Source organism: Rhinolophus ferrumequinum, chromosome X (genome assembly GCF_004115265.2).
Source record: "Rhinolophus ferrumequinum isolate MPI-CBG mRhiFer1 chromosome X, mRhiFer1_v1.p, whole genome shotgun sequence".
In the NCBI taxonomy this organism is placed as follows: domain Eukaryota; kingdom Metazoa; phylum Chordata; class Mammalia; order Chiroptera; family Rhinolophidae; genus Rhinolophus; species Rhinolophus ferrumequinum.
The window spans coordinates 19655693-19676212 of record NC_046284.1 but is presented as its reverse complement, the minus strand read 5'-3'; the positions used below and the strand labels follow the sequence as shown (position 1 = coordinate 19676212).

At 40.2% G+C, this 20520-nt stretch overlaps 1 non-coding gene across 1 annotated transcript; it reads right to left on the bottom strand.

Annotated features, from left to right (window-relative positions):
- Positions 1-13458: 13458 nt before the first annotated feature.
- On the bottom strand, positions 13459-13565 carry LOC117030589 (U6 spliceosomal RNA). The gene has a single exon (XR_004424418.1). It is a non-coding gene; the product is annotated as a U6 spliceosomal RNA (small nuclear RNA).
- Positions 13566-20520: the final 6955 nt, after the last annotated feature.

The following is a 20520-nucleotide window of genomic DNA, read 5'->3' as shown; positions in this document are numbered from 1 at the left end:
GATTTCTGTCTGATAACACTATAATTTGTAAGTTTCCACACAAAGAGCTGCCCTTCACCTATATGGAAAATGGGCTCTTCTAAAAGAGTTTTAGATACCCGTTGGTTCTAGATAGCTGGACTTGCTTATTTCTACTATCCTTTCATATGCAGTGACCAGGCTGTTGTAAGTTGCAGTCATGATGAACATAGGCTCTAAAGTTTGATTCCTTGGTTTAAATCTTGGCTCTACCACTTGTTAGAGCTATAATCTTAGGCAAGTTATTTCATCTTTGTGTACCCCCATGTCCTCATCTGTTGCATGGATTAAATGAGTTGTTATTTGTAAAGCACTTAAAACAGAACCTGGCACATAGTAAACAGTACAGAAGTTATTATGCTGCTTCAAGTATGAAATCATCCTGTGATTAAAAAAAAAAAAAAAGGTCTGTGGATAGGCTACCAAATAGAGAAAATAGAAGCAGCAGGTTGAAAGTTAAACCTCCAAGTTAAAACTTCTGTGCACCAAGTATTTCTCTTTCCTCTTTCCACTGTTTATTATTGAACTGCAGAGTAGTTAGATTGTGGCCCACCAGAAGCCACATTTTGTGACCACCAAAACTCAGAATTGCCCACCTCTGTCTTCTAGCAACTCTGCGTAGGTGACTCAGCACTCACTTTCTAATTCTCGCATAGTACTCTAAACCCAAAGCTAGCCTGAATCACAACAGTGGGTGATATTGGCAGTGCATATTGGGTGGCCCCTCTCACTCCTTTTTGCAGCATTTCCCTCCTCCAATTCCCCCAGGCATTTGGTGCCCTTATAATGACTCTGGATTTGCAGGGTTCCTTATCAAGAGTCATCCCTCAGACTATTGGCCTAGGGCTCCAGACCTTCCCGAAATGGGATTCTGATTGAGCAAAACATTCCCAGTAGCTAGTTGGATTCAAAGAGCCTAATCCCTCATTCACAAAACAAATAAGCTCCACCTAAAATAGCTTCCTAATCTTTGTTAGTGATCTGCAGGACTGACCCAAGACAATTTTGTCATCACCAAGTTATTTCTTTTCCACTGCCTTCACAATGTCCTCCCTCCTCTTGTCAGGCCACCCTTGATAGCTGTAATCTCTATTTTTTCAAAGTTAACCATAGCAAACCACATTGTAGGAGGATCTGAATTGGAGGTCTCTTAACATCTCTATTTATGTTCTCAGTGTTGAAATGTTTGATGCCTTTATATCTTTTTAAATTTCTGAGATAATCTGTTATCATTTTCCCCTTATAGTTAAGCGATTTGGGGGACTTTATATGAGAAAGCTGCAAAACATGAACAAAAAAGGCAAGTTTGTCTTCTTGACTCAGAAAAGCACATTTTATCAGTAAAATATAATATTAATTCCTGCATGTGTAGTTTTTATGAAACATTCATCTATCCTTATGAAATGTTGGATTTCAGCCAAATAAAAGTATATGGTACTTGATTTTATGACTGAATTGGTGAAATTTCCTCCCTGATATCTGAGTTCTGTTACTTAACACTTTTCATTTCACTAGAATGTCCTATACTTAGGCTTGTTTCCACTCTTCTGTTCCATTCCACTCCTTACCCATCCCACCTCCACTATCAGTCACACATCCTAATTTATTGTGCAAATAAACAAAGAGAACATGTTATAGGTTGAATTGTGTCCCTGAAAATTCATATGTTTTTGGAGGCAGCTGGATATCTCGGTTGGAGCGTGATCTCTGAACAACGGGGTTGCTGGTTCGATTCCCACATGGGCCAGTGAGCTGCACCCTCCACAACTAGATTGAAGGCAACGAGCTGCCACTGAGCTTCCGGAGGGGCGGCTGGATGGCTCAGTTGGTCAGAGCGCGAGCTCTCAGCAACAAGGTTGCTGGTTCAATTTCCACATGGGATGGTGGGCTGCGCCCCCTGCAACTAAAGATTGAAAACGGTGACTGGACTTGGAGCTGAGCTGTGCCTTCCACAGCTAGATTACAGCTACATTAAAAGTCAATGACTTGGAGTTGATGGGCCCTGGAGAAACACACTGTTCCCCAATATTCCCAAATAAAATAAAATAAAATAAAATAATTCATATGTTGAAGTCCTAACCCCCACTGCCTCAGAATATGACTATATTTGGAGATGGGGGTCTTTAAAGGAGTAGCTAAGTTAAAAGAGGTCCTTAGGGTGGGCCATAATCCAATATGACTGGTATCCTTATAAAAAGAGGAGGTAGAACACAGATGCATCCAGAGGAAAAACTATGTGGAGTGGAGACACAGAGAGAAGATGGTCATCTACAAGCCAAGAAGAGAAGCCTCAGAAGAAATCAACTCTGCAGACACCTTGATTTTGGACTTCTAGCCTCCAGAACTGTTAGTAATGCAGTTTGTGGTACTTTATTAAGACAAACCTAGCAAACTAATAACTATATATGGTCAATTAATATTATTCTTTCTGGCTAGGTAAGATGATCAAATATCCAAGTTTTTAATGACCTATATATGCCAACACACCAAATCCTCAACAGGACAGGTATATTCCAGAGCCCATGGTCACTAATGTGAAATAGCTGGCTGGCTTAAGCAATTGTGACTACAGAGCTCAGCACTTTGTCCTTGTAGCCTGGCACTTTGGCCCCTGTGTTGCAGTTCACTTAGTTTGTGGGGAACAATAAAGCTAAGGGAGCCAGGTTCTTTTTGTTGATGTCCTTCCCCTATCAGCACAGCCCACCCAGTCTAAGGCCCACGGTGAAGAGGGACCAGCCCCAACTTGAAACAATAGGCCTGATTGCCTTGGCCATTGGCATAAGCTCCAGTGGAGAGCCCAGAAGAAGGTAGAAGATCTCACTTTAGGACCATAGCAGAGAGGAAAAGTTCCTGGACTGAGAAACCTCGCTTCTTAATCTTGTTCTCAAGGACCTTGGGCAAATTACCTAACCTCCTAAGGTCTCTTTTTCCTTATCTGTAAAATGAATGGGGTTGTACCCCTCTCCTGCTAAGGCAGGGTTTCTCAAGGTGGGATCAGCATGAACCAGCTGCAACACAATCATCTGGGACACTTGTTACCAATAGAATCCTGGGTCCTAGCCCAGACCCCTAACTGAGGATCTCCTGTGTTGGGGTCTTGGAATTTGCATTTTGACAAACTCCATTGCTCCAAGGTCTTTTTCAAATCAACATCTTCATGAGTCTGGGACCTATTTTCCACTCTGCCCTATCCCAATCACCTGTTTAGAAATAGGACCACTTTCTCACCTGGGACCCTTGTTACTCTTAACTTCTCGTTTGATCCTTAGTGTAGCTGATTATGTCCTCCAGTGCTTTCTAGCTATAGAAGCCATATTTCTACTTCCAGCAAAGGATGACCCATAGCAAGGCGAAAAGCAAAAATAAAGGTTTAATGGGGAATAATTTTGAAAGTACTTGCTTACCATAAACTTTTGATATTGTCTAGCTTTTAATTTTCCAGAACATGTTTGTCCCTCATGAACATAAATAATCAGTACATAGCCTCACTAAAAGTTTCCTTGAACTGGCTCCTTTGACAAAAAACCAAAAAAACAAAAAACAAAAAAAACCCCAGAAAACGGAGAGAAGGGTCGGTTTGCTAATCATTTTAGTTCTACCCAACATTGCATAATTGTTTTGCATATCAGTATTTTGGCCTTTCCTGCTATAGGTCTTTCCTTGGGTCTGCAGACAGGAGTTTGGGAAGAGTCCTGGTACTGACTGAACTTTCTTGGTAATGTCACAAAATTTCCAACCACAAAGTCAATCTCCATTTGAGTCAGAGCAATTAGAGGAAGACTAATGGCTGTGGACAAAACTACTGAAATATCTTTTTGAGAAAGCAAATAGGTAATTCAAATGGGAAAATGTCTTTTTACCATGATGGGATACAATCTGCTACCTTTTAGCAGGGAAATGCCTAAAAGATGTTCTTAAAGAAGAGGAGAAACTATGAGTATTCAAGACACCCTCTCACAGTCTGTATGGAATGACATTGAAGGATGATTTCCTGGCCCCTTCTGTAACATTCGTTTTTCACAATCTTTCTATAACTCAAAGTTTAAACCTCAATTTCCAGATGATCTGGTACTGCCCACATTCCAGTGCCTGAGTTGGTGCCTCAAGGAAACATGCTTATTTCAACCAGTCTAGGATACTATTGATCAAAGTCAATAATAAGTTCACAAGCACACGTGATCTTGAGATCAGTATAAAAACATACTGCAGAATTAGTTAGAAAAGTCATTTTTTAGCAAAGCTGAGTATTGGCTCAAGGAGTGGTACTCTGCTTAGAAGTCAAAATAGCTAGAGCTTCCAAATGTTCAAATGGCTCTTTTCACTTAAGAATACATTGTTATTCTGTTATTTCCTGAGCACTGTCAGCCAATGATGAAGATTTCCTCGTATCAAGATCATGCTTTTTTCTTGGAATTCAGGATACTATAGAGGGGCCATTGTTGTAAAAGAGACTCACAGTGCAGATGATTTGGACTGATAATGCTTGTGCAGAACAACAAACATAAATTATAGATTACAAAAATTTTCTAAATACTTACTGGTCTCTAAGTAAAACTAAGGGTTGGAAGCTTTTAGCAATGTGACAAAATGCAGTAATCCTTATCAGGACTCTAGATTCTGGGTGACACCTCCACCAGCTGAGCCACTAAGAGTCAGAAAGATCCTGTGTCTCACCATAGGATTCAATTTGATGCCCTCCATGATGTTAGAAGTTTGTCACTTGGTTACCATGGAGGTAGGGTGCAAACCCATCAGAGCACATTCTCCATTAAACCAACCAACCAGATTAAAAGGATGTGGGAGAGGCCTCCACATATACAACCCCCACATCAAGGCCACTGAAATACCTCTTTAACTAGGAGTAGGTCATATAGCTGCCAATATAGAATCTGATTTTGAGAGTGGTAGACTTGGGTCACTGAAAGTGACTCATCCAGTTGCACCCACACATACTCCATTGCTCATGAAGGGGTACCTGTTTAAACAGTCCTGAGCTTAACACTACTCATGCTTTGGGGTTACAATTTAAGGATCTTTGCAAAAATGACTGTCTCCGTCAGAAAAAATAAAAGCTATTTCAGGGCAGCAGTGATGTCTTAAACCTCTTTACCCTGTGCCTATTGCAGAGAAATAGAGGGAAAAAACTCACGAATCTCACAGTGTTGCAAGTTATTAAAAGGAAGTATTCTATTATGCTGTCTTTTCAAATGCTGGTTATTAAAATGTGAAGCAACATAGAAAATGCTTATTAGAAAAGGCTAAGTGAAGATAAATATGTGAGGTGATCGATGTGTTAAGTAGATGGGGAAATCCTTTCACAATGTATATGTATATCAAATCATCACTATGTACACTTTAAATATCTTACAATTTTATTTGTCAATTACACATGAATAAAGCTGAAAAGGGTTAAGTAAAAAAGGATACAAACATTATATAGATTCTATAATTATAACCATGAAAATCTTTGTACAAAGAAAAGACTAGAAGGAAATATAACAACAATAGTTATGTTAGAAAGATAGGTTTATGGGTCATTTTATTCCTTTTCTTTCTTTTTTGGGAAATGTCATTAAATGAGACTATTTCAGAATTTTATTTAAAAGAGGATTTCTGTCCAGTTATTATAAGTTCCCAGTTTGAAAGCATGAGTTGATTTTTCCCTTTGCTGAACCCAATCTTCCAGAAGCTGAGAATCTCAATGCGGTTAGCAATTCTTCATCTTAAAAAGTTGCCTAGGAGAGGGGCTCAGCTCGGCTCTTGGCTATCTATGAGTAGACCTGGAGAGAATCTGAGTAACCTCAGAGAAAGAGCCACCAGCCATATTTCTGTCCGTTCCTCTAAATTGAGGCCATGGTGCAACCTATTCTTATGTGTGCCTGCCAGCATGGATGCCAATAACTACACCTCAGGGAGAAGGATAAGGAACAGCTGGAGGCCCCTGATTTGAACTCCACATGGATGGACCTGAAGTAGGGAAAAGAGAAATGGAGCATGCTGGGTGCAAGATGGTGCTTTCTCTTCCTGGGAAGGATGATGACTTTTGTGGCTAACATTTGCCACTTAGAACTTTCCCTGGTCCTCACAGATCATTAAATGAATCACCAGGTTCACCAAAATATTTTTGTGGGGGCTGCTTATTACATTGACAAAAAAAATCTCAAACAACACATTTGGATTAATCTAGCAATTATTTATTGGAAAATGGGGAGTGAAGGGACAGGGCACCAAAGAAGCTTAATACCTAGTGCTTATTGAAGAGACAAGAAACAGTCAAGTGCCAGTGCCTGGTTCTACATAATTAAGTGCGGCATGAATGAAAGATTCCTCCAAGGCTACCGCAACAACCTTCAAATTACTCCACCCTCTGGGCTCTGAGCTATTTTCATTTGTTTATTAGGTTTTGGTATTTGATAGTTATGGAATGTGCCTCTGAGAGCCAGTGATAAAATCATTTTATTCATTTACAAAATTAGTTCCTAATAGGGACAAATTTGGAAACAACTTAAACAGAAAAATGCTCACCCCCACACGATGTTCAGGGGAAAAGCAGGTATACAGTGATATACTCAGTATGAATCCAGTGATGCACAATGTATGTATATTTATTTCTTTATTGACAGAGAGAGCATGCAAGGCAGTGAGCCTAGAAGGAAATACTCCAAAACGTTATCAGTGGTTATCTTTGTGTTGCGGGTGCTTTTTGTTTCCTTCTTTATATTTTTCTCCATTTTAAAGTTTCCCACAATGAGCGCTTATCATTTTTCTCATCAGAAAACCAGAGCTCCATCAGGCACTGGTGGGTGAAACATTCTAAAATGAAGAGCTCTCTGTGAAAATAAGAAAACAGATTTAAGAACAATTTAAAAGAAATCCCTGGTTAGTTGAAAATGAATTCTTAACAGAAATTAATCCTCTTTGAGGTAAACTTATTTCCACTGAGATCTAGGGAGGGGCAGCCTCATCCTCCACACATCTGCCTTAGGATCTCAGTATGTTGACAGATCGCCCGAGGCCTGAGCAAGCTGGAGCTGAGGGCCTACTGTGTGCCCAGCATTGTACTGGGTGTGATGGAGTTGCAGAAATCTCTGCTCTTTGTTGTGAGTGAACTCAATACCCACTAGTTACAGGAGGAATTTGGATTTTTATCTGACCAGGTCCCCTGCAGCATCTCCATCTGTAGTGAGAGCTATCATAGCGTAGAGGTTAAAAGCACAAACACAAGAATCAGACAGACTTAGATTTTCATCTGCTTTGTGCTGCTTACTAGCTTGGCCAAATAACTTGACCCTTCCCAGCTTCAACTCTACCTCATAAGCTGCTGCTTGGAGCCTCCAATGAGATAAAACATACCAAATCCTTAGCACGGGCTGGGCATATCATAAGTCCCCAAACCATGTTAGTCCCATCCTATTTCCTGTTTCCTTCCCTGTCTCACCCCAAGTTCTGAAGCATTGCAATATTTTGCCATGTGTCAAACAGGAAAGAATTGCAAAAACATAGCAATACAGGCATTCGGTGGGGAAAGGGGATGGCAATGTGCAATGCAATGAAAATATTTGATGCTATTCCCTAGGTACCCACGAGAAGCACAGATTTTCTATATATCAAGGGAGGGCCAAGTTGTGTGGTAGACAATTTAGTTGCGATAGATATTTAGAGAAAAGAGATAGCCCTATGGGCCTTCCTGGAAGAGGTACAGCTGAGGATAGGTCTTGACAGGACAGGTGTAAAGAGAGTGTGAAAGGAGAGGAAGATATTGCAGGTGAAGTGAATGAAAGGGAAGGCACAATGGAGCAGTAAGGATGCTGGGCTGTTGGCCTAAGCTAATACCTTGCTTACAGCCGTAGTTTGTGGGTAGAATGTAAGAACAGCAAAGTCCCTCAAGAAATATTTTGTGGTTCAAACCCCTTCATTCTACATCTAAAACCACTGAGAGCCAGAAAGGGAAGTCGACACAGTCACAGAGCTGGTCAGGACCACAGCCAGGACTAGGACTTTGTCTTCTGACCCCCAGAGCCTAAAGATGTGGCACAAAACTGGGAGAGCCTTGGGGGCAGGGATCCTACCTTAGTCAAAACTGAGTGGGAGTGGGTGGGAAGGATGGGGCATGACTCCTAAACGGGATGTTCTAGAAATAGATGGTGACAGTTGCAAAACTCTGTGAATATACAAAAAACCATTTAACTACACACTTTAAATGGGTGATTTGTATGGTATGGAGATTATATCTCAATAAAGGTGTTATAAAAAATGCTGAAGCTGAAGCTCCAGGGCCCATCCTGGGTCCTCTTCCATAATATGGGTTGTTGCTCGGAGAGGAATGGGGAAGGTAAACGGCAGGACAATGGACTGATGGGCAGTTCAGACCATTTAGCAACTGCAAAACTTCACACACATCAAGCAGAAAAGCCTTGGTGCCTTTGAAGTGAGGTCTTGAACTCATTCTCTGAAGTTCTTAGGTTTGGCCTTAGATGCCATTTCTCCCCCTCCTTCCCTCACTCAGGATGCCCTTGATCTCTTCATAAACAATTGATAAATCAGATGGTGCTCCTGTGTTAGGAGTGCCAGATGTTATGTTCCGGGTGTTGGCAAGAAACTAGGTGGGTGTGTAGAGACCCTGTGGTTTGGGAACTGTGGGGGCCAGTAGAGGTCCCGGGCAGCTCCTCCATCACCTCTGGCAACATGGCAAGCCCCAAAAAGGGGTTCAGCCTTGATGCTCACCTGGGTTATATGTTGTACAACTTTCCACAACCTTCTGTGAAGTTTTAAGGGCTCCCTCAGCTTCTTGAACATAGTGGTGAAGCTTTTGGTGAATCAAAACATATACTTACAAGAAAAGGGAACCCTCGTGCACTGTTGGTAGAATTGCAGATTGGTGCAGCCATTATGGAAAACAGTATGGCGTTTCCTCAAAAAATTAAAAATAGAACTACCTTATGACCCAGCAATTCGACCCCTGGTTATTTATCCAAAGAAATCCAAAACACTGATTCTAAAAAATCTACGCACCCCTATGTTCACTGCAGTGTTATTCACAATAGCCAAAATTGGAAACAACCGAAATGCCCATCAATAGACGATTGGATAAAGATACTATGGTACATTAATACAACGGAGTATTACTCTGCTGTAAAAAAGAATGAAACCTTACCATTTGCAACAACATGGATGGACCTAGAGGGTATTATGCTGTGAAATAAGTCAGACTGAGAAAGACAAATACCATATGATCTCACTTATATGTGGAATCTAAAGAACAGAATAATGAGCAAACAAAAAAGAAATAGACTCAGGGATACAGAGCAAAAAACTGATGCTTGCTAGATGGGAGTGGCATTAGGGGATGGGGGAGAAGGTGAAGGCATTAGAAAGTGCAAATTGGTAGTCACAAAATAGTCATTGGGTTGTGAAATACCATATGGGTAATATAATCAATAATGTTGTATAGGTTATATAGGGTGTCAGATGAGTACTGGACTTAGTGGGGAGATCACTTCATAGATTGTGTAGATGCCTGACCACTGTGCTGTACACCTGAAGCTGATGTAGAATAATCTTGAATGTCAACTATAATTATATATATATATATATATATATATATATATATATATATATATATATCTCCAAGTGTGCCAAAAAATGTACACACGTGGGCAACTGTGGTCAACATTGCTCAAGCAGTAGTTTGCGCAATCAGTAGTGTCTGGATGCTGATGGTAACCACTTTGAGCACCTCTCGTAATTGCAGAAGTCAAACATGACTTGCATTCATCTTTTGTTATTGGTATATATTGAGTATTACAATAGTTTTTCTATCTTAAAATGTGTATACACTTCTTGGCACCCTCTGTATATATATATATATATTTAATATAGTCACGGGATGTAAAGTACAGCATAGGCAATATAGTCAATGGTATTGCAATAGCTATGTATGATGTCTGAGGGGTAGTAGACTTGGGGAGGGTTATCACTTTGTAAGAGATGTAAATGTCTAATCATTATGTTGTCTTGTATACCTGAAATTAATATAAAAAAGATAATTAAAAAAAGAAAACAAGAAGAAGAATCTAGAGAGGATTTCTTCACCAGTTCCCACAGTTTTATAAGATACAGTCCTTATAATAAATCCCTTATTTTCATCACTCAAAAAAACACATATATCCACAACAATTTTTCCTTAGTTCTCTTTCATTTTTCATTCATTCATTTGCTCATTCCACAAAACAGAAGTGGCCCCTGCCCTTGTGGATTTGCTGATCTAGTGGGAGAGTGATTACTCAAATAAGCACTGTGGTAGGCAGAATTCTAAGGTGGTCTCTAAGATTCCCACACCCTGGTGTTCATGTCTTGTACAGTCTTAATCCCTGCCTCTTGCATGTGGGCCAGACCTGTGAATATGGTGGGATCTCACTCCCATACTTAGGTTACATTATATGGCAAAGGTGAAGGGATTTTGCAGATGGAATTAAAGTCCCAAATTAGTTGGCTTTGAGTTATTCAAAAGGGAGATTATCCTGGTGGACCTGACTTAATCAATCACCAAAAGAAATTATAAGATGACAACTGGGACAAATACTACAGAAGGGAAATGCATAGTGCTATGAAAATCTACAATGGGGGATATTTGAAATAAAAATAGCGAATACTCAACATAATACATACTGTTTTCCAGGTGCTGTTCTTGGTGCCTTGTTTAGGCCTCACAACAGCCATAGGAGCAGACACTATTATTGTCCCTATTTTGTAGGTGATGAAACAAAGGCACACCTTGTTTAGTAACTTGCCCGATGTTGTGTGCTTAAAGAATGGTGGAGTTGATTATAGAAACTGTCATGCAGGTTCTCTAGTCCTGCTCCCAGCACCAGAACACAGGATATGGTGAGGCCAAAAAGGAACACCAACGGAGCCATACATAGGTGTGGGGACAGAGCCCCAGAGAGCAGTTTCCAGGCTCTCAGTCTCACGTAGGGGGGTGATGACTCAGGTAGTAGATGGCCATCGGTTGTGGCTAGTTGGCCGTCAGCTGTAGCCAGTTAGACAATTGGCCCCTGATATAGCTGCCGTGGCTGTGCTGGTTGGGGAGTCGAGGAGAGTCTTCGGTCGGTTGGCAGAAAAGCGGACAGCAGGTCACACGTCGTGTGAATCCAGCCTCCAGTGAGACTATAGTGGTATGATTCCCTTACCTATGGCTCCGTGGGTGTTCCTTTTTGGCCTAGCCACATCCTGCGTTCTTATGTGGGGAGCGGGAGCAGAGACACTGCAGGCCACCCCGCGTGACAATAGGGGAGTCATACCACTATAGTCTCGCTGGCGGCTAGGTTGGAGACACAGGAAGCTGGAGCCACACGATCCACAACCTGCTGTCCGCTTCTCTGTCAACCAACCCAACTTGCTAGTTGCAGTCTATGCTTACTAGCTCAGCCATGGAAGTTATATTAGTGGCTAATGGCTAATCGGTAAGAGCTGATGGCCAACTAGTCACAGCTGATGGCCATCTACTACCTGAGCCAGCACCTTTCCATGTGAGGCCGAGAGCCTGGAAACTGCTCTTTGGGACTCTGTCCCCACAGATACAGAGAACAAATTGATGGTCACCAGATGGGAGGGGGGTTGGGGGTAGGTGAAAAAAGTGCAAAGGATTAAATAGTACAAATTGGCAGTTATAAAAATAGTCATGGAATGTAAAGTGCAGCATAGGGAATATAGTCAGTGATATGGTAATAATTATGTATAGTGTCAGGTGGTGTGGGGACAGAGTCCCAGAGAGCAGTTTCCATCAGCTGTGACTAGTTGGCCATCAGCTGTAACCAGTTAGCCATTAGCCACTGATATAACTGCCGTGGCTAAGCTAGCAAGCGGTGGATTGCAGTTAGCAAGGGGTTGATTGGTTGGCTGGTTGGTAGTGGTATGACTCACCTAAATATGGCTCCGTGGGTGTTCCTTTTTGGCCTCACCATATCCTACGTTCTTATGTGGGGAGCAGGACCAGAGACCTCACATGACACCCTGTATGACAGGTGGATACTAGACTTATTGAAGGGATCACTTCGTAAGTTAATATAAATGTCTAACCGCTTTGCTGTACACCTGAAACTAATATAATATTGAATGTCAACTGTAATTGAAAAATAAATAAATAAAGAAAAAGAATGGTGGAGTTGGAATCTAAAACCAGGCAGTGTGGTTCCAGTTCTGAGGGTGAGGCCAAACTGATGAATCTTTCCTGGATGGGCAGGTCGGTGGTGCTTGATGGGAAACAAGAGGTTGAACTTAGTCCTTCTTGTATCTTTTTCCCATTTTGGTTTCCATCTTCACTGCCCAATCCTGATTCTATGTTCTTTTGTCCCCGCCTTGCTCTCTCTTTTCTTTTACCTAATTTAGAGATTCTCCCAAGGTTTGATTACAGGCTCTCCACCATTTCTTTTAAGTTTTCTTTCTGAAAGTGCTTTTACTCTAATGAATCTTTTAGGGCCAATGTATGGAGTCATTCTGTTAATTTTTAGTGATGAATCAAAGTTGATTACCGAATCAAATGACATCTGTCAATTTGTGTAGAACTACTAAAAATATTTGTGACTTGGAGTGAAATGACTACTGCACCAGTTTGCAATTCTAGATACCCCATAGATTTACATGGGGATGCTGCTCAGGTGATTCTACTGTGCAACCAAGGCTGGGAACCATTGGGTTAATACAGCCAATGAAGCCAATCGGTACAATCTTCCTTTATGGGGGTCTAGAAGTTAGCATGAAGGAGTGGTCAGGAAGAGTGTCTTTGTTTACAAAAATATGTATGAATAAACACAAGCTGGAGTAGCAGTAGAAACACTCTGCATCCACTGTGTAAATGAAAATAACAGGATGATAGTAGAGTATATCACTTTCATTAGTGTTCCCCACACAGTGTTGAGTGTCACACAGGTGAGAAAATAAGGCAGTAAGACGGTGGAAGGAATTGGGTGTTTACATATTGGGGACTTTACATATACATTCTTTTTTAATATATATATTTTTATTTTTTTATTAGTTTCAGGTGCACAAGACAAAGTAATACTTAGACGTTTATCATTTATATCCCTCACACTGTGTGAACCCCCCTCCCCCATCCACTAACCCTCTGACATGGCACAGAGCCATTACATTTCCACTGTCTCTATTCCTAATGCTGTACTCTGCTTCTTGTAAGTATATACATACATATATATACATATATATGTATAAAATTATAGTTGGCATTCATTATTGTTCAGCTTCAGGTGTACAGTGCAGTGATCAGGCATCTACATCCTCCCTGAGGTGGTCTCCCAAATGGGACAAGTGTACATCGGAGACCCTACAAAATCTTTACAACATTATTGATTACGTTCCCCAAATTAATTTTCAAGACCCCATGGCCATCTTGTGGTTACCGACTGTTTTCTAATCCCCTCACCTAAAAATATGGAACGCTTCACGAATTTGCGTGTCATCCTTGCGCAGGGGCCATGCTAATCTTCTCTGTATCGTTCCAATTTTCGTATATGTGCTGCCGAAACGAGCACTACATATATATTCTTGAATCCTCATGACACTGGGAAGTATTATTATTCCTATATAAAATATTAGGAAACTGAGGCACAAAGAGTGTGTAACATACCCAAGGTTGCAGAGATAGTAAGACTAAAATACAAATTCATCTTACAGATGAAGAATGTGACTATTCTTCTTCTTCTAAAAGCATTAGCAGACACTGATGTTGAATTTTTTGCTTTTTCATCATTTATCACAATAGTATTTTTTTCTTCTGTGAATTTGATTTTCTAATATTAAACCATTTTTGCATTACTTGAATAAGTCTCTGTTGGTGACAGTATGAATATATGAATGTACTGCTGGATTCCATTACTAATATTTCACTTAGCATAGTTTCAATAAATATGTATGTGTTTGACTGACAGGCAGTTTAATTTAGTTCTGGTTTTTGAATTTTATTTGATTGTCAGAAGAGCACCTAACATGTGATTTACCTTCTTAACAAATATTAAAGTGTATAATACATTATTGTGAGTATAAGGACAGATCTCTAGAGCTTATTCAGCTTGCTTAACCGAAACTTCATGCCTGTTGATCAGTAACTCCCTATTCCCCCTCACCAACCCCTGGAAAACACCATTCCACTCTTTGATTTTATGAATTTGACTATTTTGGATACCTTGTATAAGTGGAAGAATGCAGTATTTGTTTATCTTTCTGGGACTGATATATTTCACTTAGCATAATTTCTTCGAGGTTCACCCTTATTGTTCCATATTGCAGAATTTCCTTCTTTTTTTAGTCTGATTCCATTGTGTGTGTATATATATATATATGCACCACGTTTTCTTTATCTAGTCATCTGTTGATAGATATTTAAGTTGTTTCCACATCTTAGCTATTGCTGCAATGAACATAGGCATGATAACATCTCTTTGATATCCTGATTTATTTCAATACTCCTGGATAAATATCCAGAAGTGGGATTGATGGTTCACATAAGAGTGCTATTTTTAATTTTTTGAGGAACTCCCATCAACATGTGCAAGGGTTCCAATTTCTCCACATCCTCATCAACACTTGCCTTTTGGTTTTTTGATGATAACAACCATGACAGGTGTGAGGTGATCTCTCATTGTGGGTTTTTTTTAAATTTAATTTAATTTAATTTTTTTATTTTGGGGAAGGGGAAACACGGTAATTACTCAGGCTAGAACTTCCAGTTCTATGTTGAATAGAAGTGGCAAGAGTGTCACTTTTTGTGACACTTTCTTATTCCTGATCTTCGAGAAAAATCTTTCAGCTTTTCACCATTGAGTATGATGTTAGCTGTGGGCTTGTCATATGTGGCCTTTATTATGTTGAGGTACTTTCCTTTTGTTCCTAGTTTGTTCAAAGTTTTTACATGAAAAAGTTGAATTTTGTCAAATGCTTTTTCTGCATCCATTGAGATGATTATGTGATTTTTAGCCTTTATTTTGTTAATGTGGTGTATAACATTGATTGATTTTCATATGTTCAACCATCCTAGGGATAAATCTCACTTGGTCATGATGTATGATTATTTTAAGGTGCTGTTGGATTTGGTTCGCTAGTATTTTCTTGAAAGTTTTGCATCTATATTAATTGGGGATATTGACCTGTAGTTTTCTTGTGGTGTCTTTGTCTGGCTTTGGTATCAGGTATCATTATTTTAGCCTCATAAAATGAGTTTGGAAGTGTTCCCTTCTCTTCAATTTTTTGGAAGAGTTTGAGAATAAACAGTGTTAATTCTTCTTTAACTGTTTGGTAGAATTTACCAATGAAGCCATCTGCTTCTGGGGTTTTCTTTGTTATTGATTCAGTCTCCTTACTCATATTAGTCTGTTCAAATTTTCTATTTCTTTATGATTCAGTATTAATAGGTTGTATGTTTCTAGGAATTTTTTTGTTTGTTTCTTCTACGTTATTCAGTTTGTTGGTGTATAATTCTTCATAGTGGTCTCTTATGATCTTTTGTATTTTTGAGGCATCACTTGCAATGTCCCTTCTTTTATTTCTGATTTTATTTATTTGAGACTTCTCTCTTTTTTTCTTAGTTAAGTTTCATCAATTTTGGTTATTTCAAAACACCAAGTTAGTTTTGTTGATGTTTTCCTATTAATTTTTTATTTCTACTCTAATATTTGTTATTTCCTTCCTTTTGCTAACTTTGGACTTAGTATGTTTTTCTTTTTCTAAATCCTTGAGGCATAAAGTTAAGTGGATTTTTTGGTCAGATTTTTTTTTTTTTTTTAGTTTCAAGTGTATAAAACAACATACAAAAACAGCATGATTGGACATTTATATAACTCACAATGCAATAACCCCAATAAATCTATTACTCATCTGGCACTATACATAGTTATGATAATAGTATTTATTGACTATATTCCCTATGTTATCAATATTATGCTGGTCTTGGTTAAAAAATGGAAACCTTGTCTTATTTTTCACTATTCTAGAACACTTTTAAATGCCTGATGCTACTTAGGAGAGTTAGCTATTTAAAACATTCCTAGTTTATTCTACCTTGGACAAGTTCCTTAACAGGGGCTTTAACCAGCCCAAGGAATCTCTAGAGGGACAGAAGAATTTCATTCTACTATATCAGTACATTTCTTTGCTCTTCCTGTTCACTTACTCATTAGTGTTATCCTCCTTTTTACCTGGTAAACCTTCTCTTCTTCTTATCCAAATATGGATTAGCTCTAAAATAATATTTACTATGAGGACTTTTCCTAGGGCTACATCTAGATACATGATATACCTAGGTGCACTCCCAGTACAATGGGTACATGATACCTATTTATATTTGCAGGCAAATTTTGAACTAAAAAATATTCTGGACTTCCTGAGATTGACATTAATTTTTCTTCTCTGTTTTCTCTACTTCCTTTTCCCCAGCTATTGAATCAGATCCCATGTGCTAGAGGAAGTGGCTAAAGAAGAGACAGAGAACTAGGTGAGAGGTTGGGGAGAGAGAGTAGAAAACTATTAGAAAACTTTATTGGGAATTAGATTTTCCCTGCCTCCTCCACTCCAAACCAAAAAGACTTACAGTTCTTCCAGGCCATGGTTTGAGCCTGTCATTCTAGAATATTCCACAATACAGCTATTACTTTCCTGCAGAGGTCATGAAACATAGACTTTTGGCTTTCCGGTCTTGGTCAAAGATCTTCTTTATTTCAGTGAAATACCAGTCCAGAACCTACTTTGAAAATTGTCATATGCTGTCCTCAGCCTCGGTTTAGGAATAACTTGTGCAAAAGCCACAATTGCTCTTCTTCACAAAACCTCTGCTGTGGTTTTCGCACATCACTGCTACCCTGAGCACAGTCTTTCCTCCTTCTTACAGGAGTAAGAGAAAGTATTAGCAATAAGTCAGCTCTGTTCACATTTCCGGTTTCAGGGAAGCTAACTCTGAAAATGCAGTAGTTTTCAGTGTTCGCCAACTTTGTGAAGGATAGTCCCAAAATCCACCCCACTGATGGAAATTCTTGTGTGTCCTAAGCTGCAAATGAACATTTTGCTCCCAGTTAGGAGTGGATTTTGAGATAGGTCTTTATTATTATTATTATTATTTTTGAGATAGGTCTTTATTAAGAAGTATGAAAATAGGAGCATTGGTAATTGACAAAATGCTTTAATTCCTAGGTATGGGGACAGAGTCCCAGAGAGCAGTTTCCAGGCTCTCGGCCTCACGTTGGGGGGTGTGGGCTTGGGTGGTGGTTGGTCATTGGCTGTAGCTGGTTGGCCAATTGGCTGCTGATGTAATTGCCATGACTGCATTGGTTGGTTGGCTGGTTGGCAGGCAAAAAAAGGGGACGGCAGATTGAGGACAGTGTGGCTCCTACTTCATGTGTCTCGCCCAGCTGCCAGGGAGTATATAGTGGTATGACTCCCGTATGTATGGCTCCGTGGGTGTTCCTTTTTGGCCTCACCATATCCTGCGTCCTTATGTGGAGAGCAGGACCAGAGACCCCGCATGACACCCTGCATGATACTAGGTTCAGCCACATGAGTGACATCCTGAGTTGGCATTTTGTATCTAATGGCTACTAATGCTGTGAACCCTAGAATGCTAGGGGCAGAAGTATGCAATGTTGGAAAAGAAGAAAAACACTCTTGTAACTCCCTTCCCATACACCTGAAAGGCCTGGAGGACTTCCTTTCCCAGAGTACATGTGGCTCTACCTGGACAGACATGCGTGATATCTCAAAATCTTTTGGTATTAAAACTGTACCCCTCTCCCTGTCTAGTAAATTGGCCAGGAATTGGGCTTAATTAAGACAATAGTGTGAGTTTTCCTTTTTAAGACAACTTTCTCACCTACAATTAATTGGCCCATTGTCCTCATTTAGCTTCCTCTTCTTGACCTGCTAGGTGAGGAAAAAGCCAGGGAAGGAGAGAATTGTGAAACCCTACAGAGTCCACAGAGCTCTGCTCTCTGAACCCAGTGCTCAGGCCCCTGGAAGTCCCTCCCCTTCTCTAACTTCTCAGCTGACTTCTTGGAGTCTCAGCACTGAGAGTAGCCATACCCCCACCCTCCAAAGCAGGGCAGGGAGCAGCTTTAAAGATTCTTGGGAACTTGCAATTGAAAAAGAGAACTGGGGTGACAGCTTGTACAAAGCCTACCCTCTGGGAACCCACCCCTTACAAGGCCTGATGGGAATGTCAGCCATGTGGGTAATGTGGGGTATCCTTGAGGGTGTGATAACTAAGGGTTGGTCTAGGGTGACAGGCAAAAGTGGAAATGTCTTCTGCTTGCCCCACCTCATTTCCTTTTTCTCACTTGTTTCAATAAGTTTTCCTTCTTGACTTATTTTTGGATATTTTCTGCATTTCTCTTGTTCTGTTCCTGAACTGAGACCCTTCTCCATCCACCTTGCTGCCATCTTCTCTCTGTGTCAATATTTATTAATGTGTCCTATTTCTTGTCCCAGAACCAAATAAATCATTCTGTGGTTGACAAGCCCACCCATCAGCAGAGCCTGCCCTCCCCTTGACCCTGGAACTTTTTTGCTGGATGGCCCTATTTTTGGACAAGGAGCTTGTTCTAGACTCATCTTGAACCATACCACGTAAGTGCCTTCTTGTAAGTGATGGGAGAAGCCAGCCCTAGAAATCAGCTATCCTTTGCCTGGAGGTGGGGAGCTGAGTGAGGAGCAGGCTGTGGAAGGACAGAGATTGAGAAGAGAGTGGGACCCCTTCAGCAGCCCTGCTACCTTCTGTAGAGCACAACAGCTTGGCTTAAACAAAAATGTTCCTAGTAGCAGAAAATGCTTCTAGGGAAGAGCTTGCTTTTGTCACATTCATTCAGTGAAAATGTACTGCTCACCTACTATATGCCAGGCATGATTCTAAGTGCTGGAGATATCAGTGCTTAGAGAACAAGACAGATAAAAAATACTGTTCTTATGGATCTTACATTCTAGTAATGGTTACTGAATCAGGTGTCATTGAGTGCTCATCACAACCCCATGAGTTATTAGCTATAAGACCTTGGACAAGTTCCTTAACAATTTTCTGAGCCTCAGGTTCCTTATCTATCAGAGGGGTAGGAGGTTGAATGGGTCGATGGATATGGAGGTGTGTTCTTTGATAGTATCAAATACAATATAAATATATGGTTTTGTTATTTTCTACCCTCATCCCTTCCAGGGCGCTTAGGGAGTAGTTCCCCACCTTGGGCCTATAAGAAACAAAGGTACCATAGAGCTATTTCATTTGGAAGGATTCTGTGAGTGTATGAGAGTACTAGTAATTAAAGTTAAGTAGGTGGATAACTATATGACAGGTATACATAGATGTATATTTTGACACAAGTAGTACATACTTATTGTGGGAAACTTAAGAAAATACAGACAAGTTAAAGAAAAGGGATAAAAATTTCCCAGAATTTATTACCCAGAGACAAGTCTTGTGGTACTTTCCAGACTTATTTCTCTATGAACATATAGACTAGTATAGAACTTAGAGGGGCCACACGGTACTTATGCTTGAGAGTGTGTCCTCTCTTGATGAGCATTTTTCTCCTCATGTCACAGTTGGAGTAGCATTTCAGAAAATGGAGCTATTTTTTCCACAGAAGTGTTACATTAGTTTCCTAGGGCTGCTGTAACACAGTACCACAAACTGGGTGGCTTAAAGCAACAGAAATTTATTCTGCCACAGTTCTGGAGGCCAGAAGTCTGAGATCAAAGTGTTGGAAGGGTCATACTCTCTCTGAAGGCTCTAGGAAAGAATCCTTCCTTGGCTCTTAGCTTCTGGTGGTTCCCAGGAATCCTTCATGTTCCTTGGCTTATGACAGCATCACTCCAATCTCTGCTTCTGTCTTCACATTGCCATCTTCCCTTGGTTTGTGTCTGTGTCTAAATGTTCCTCTTCTTATAAAGTCATCAGTCATTGGATTAGGGCCCACCTTTATTCAGTATGGCCTCATCTTATTTTACCTAATATCTGCGAAAACTGTATTTCCAAAGAAAGTCACATTCTCAGGTTCCAGGTGGACAAGAATTCTGGGAGGACACTATTCAACCCAGTACAAATGTCAATCCCATTGCTTATTTGAACATGCTTCAGGTATGGTTGGTTTCCCCATGTCAGGAGAGAGGTATCCAGGCATCAGTCACCCTGTCACAATAGGGGACACCAGGGTTGCCTGCTCTTTTCAGTCAGAAAACATCTTGATGTCAAAATCCCTCATTGGATTAGAAGTTGGATTAGATGTACATGTGCTCTAGTGGGAGCTGTTCTAAGTCCATACTTAGTAAGGTGACACCATTTACTGTGTGACATTGTGAAGGAGAAAAGTTATCAACTCCATTTATTTGCAGGTGAACACATGTGCCACAACAGCTCTTGAAGGTTGAGGTAATCATTTTCAACTATTAACCTGTGGGGAAAAATTAACATGGGTACAGAGAATGGACGGGAACATACAACTAATTTCTAACTACCAC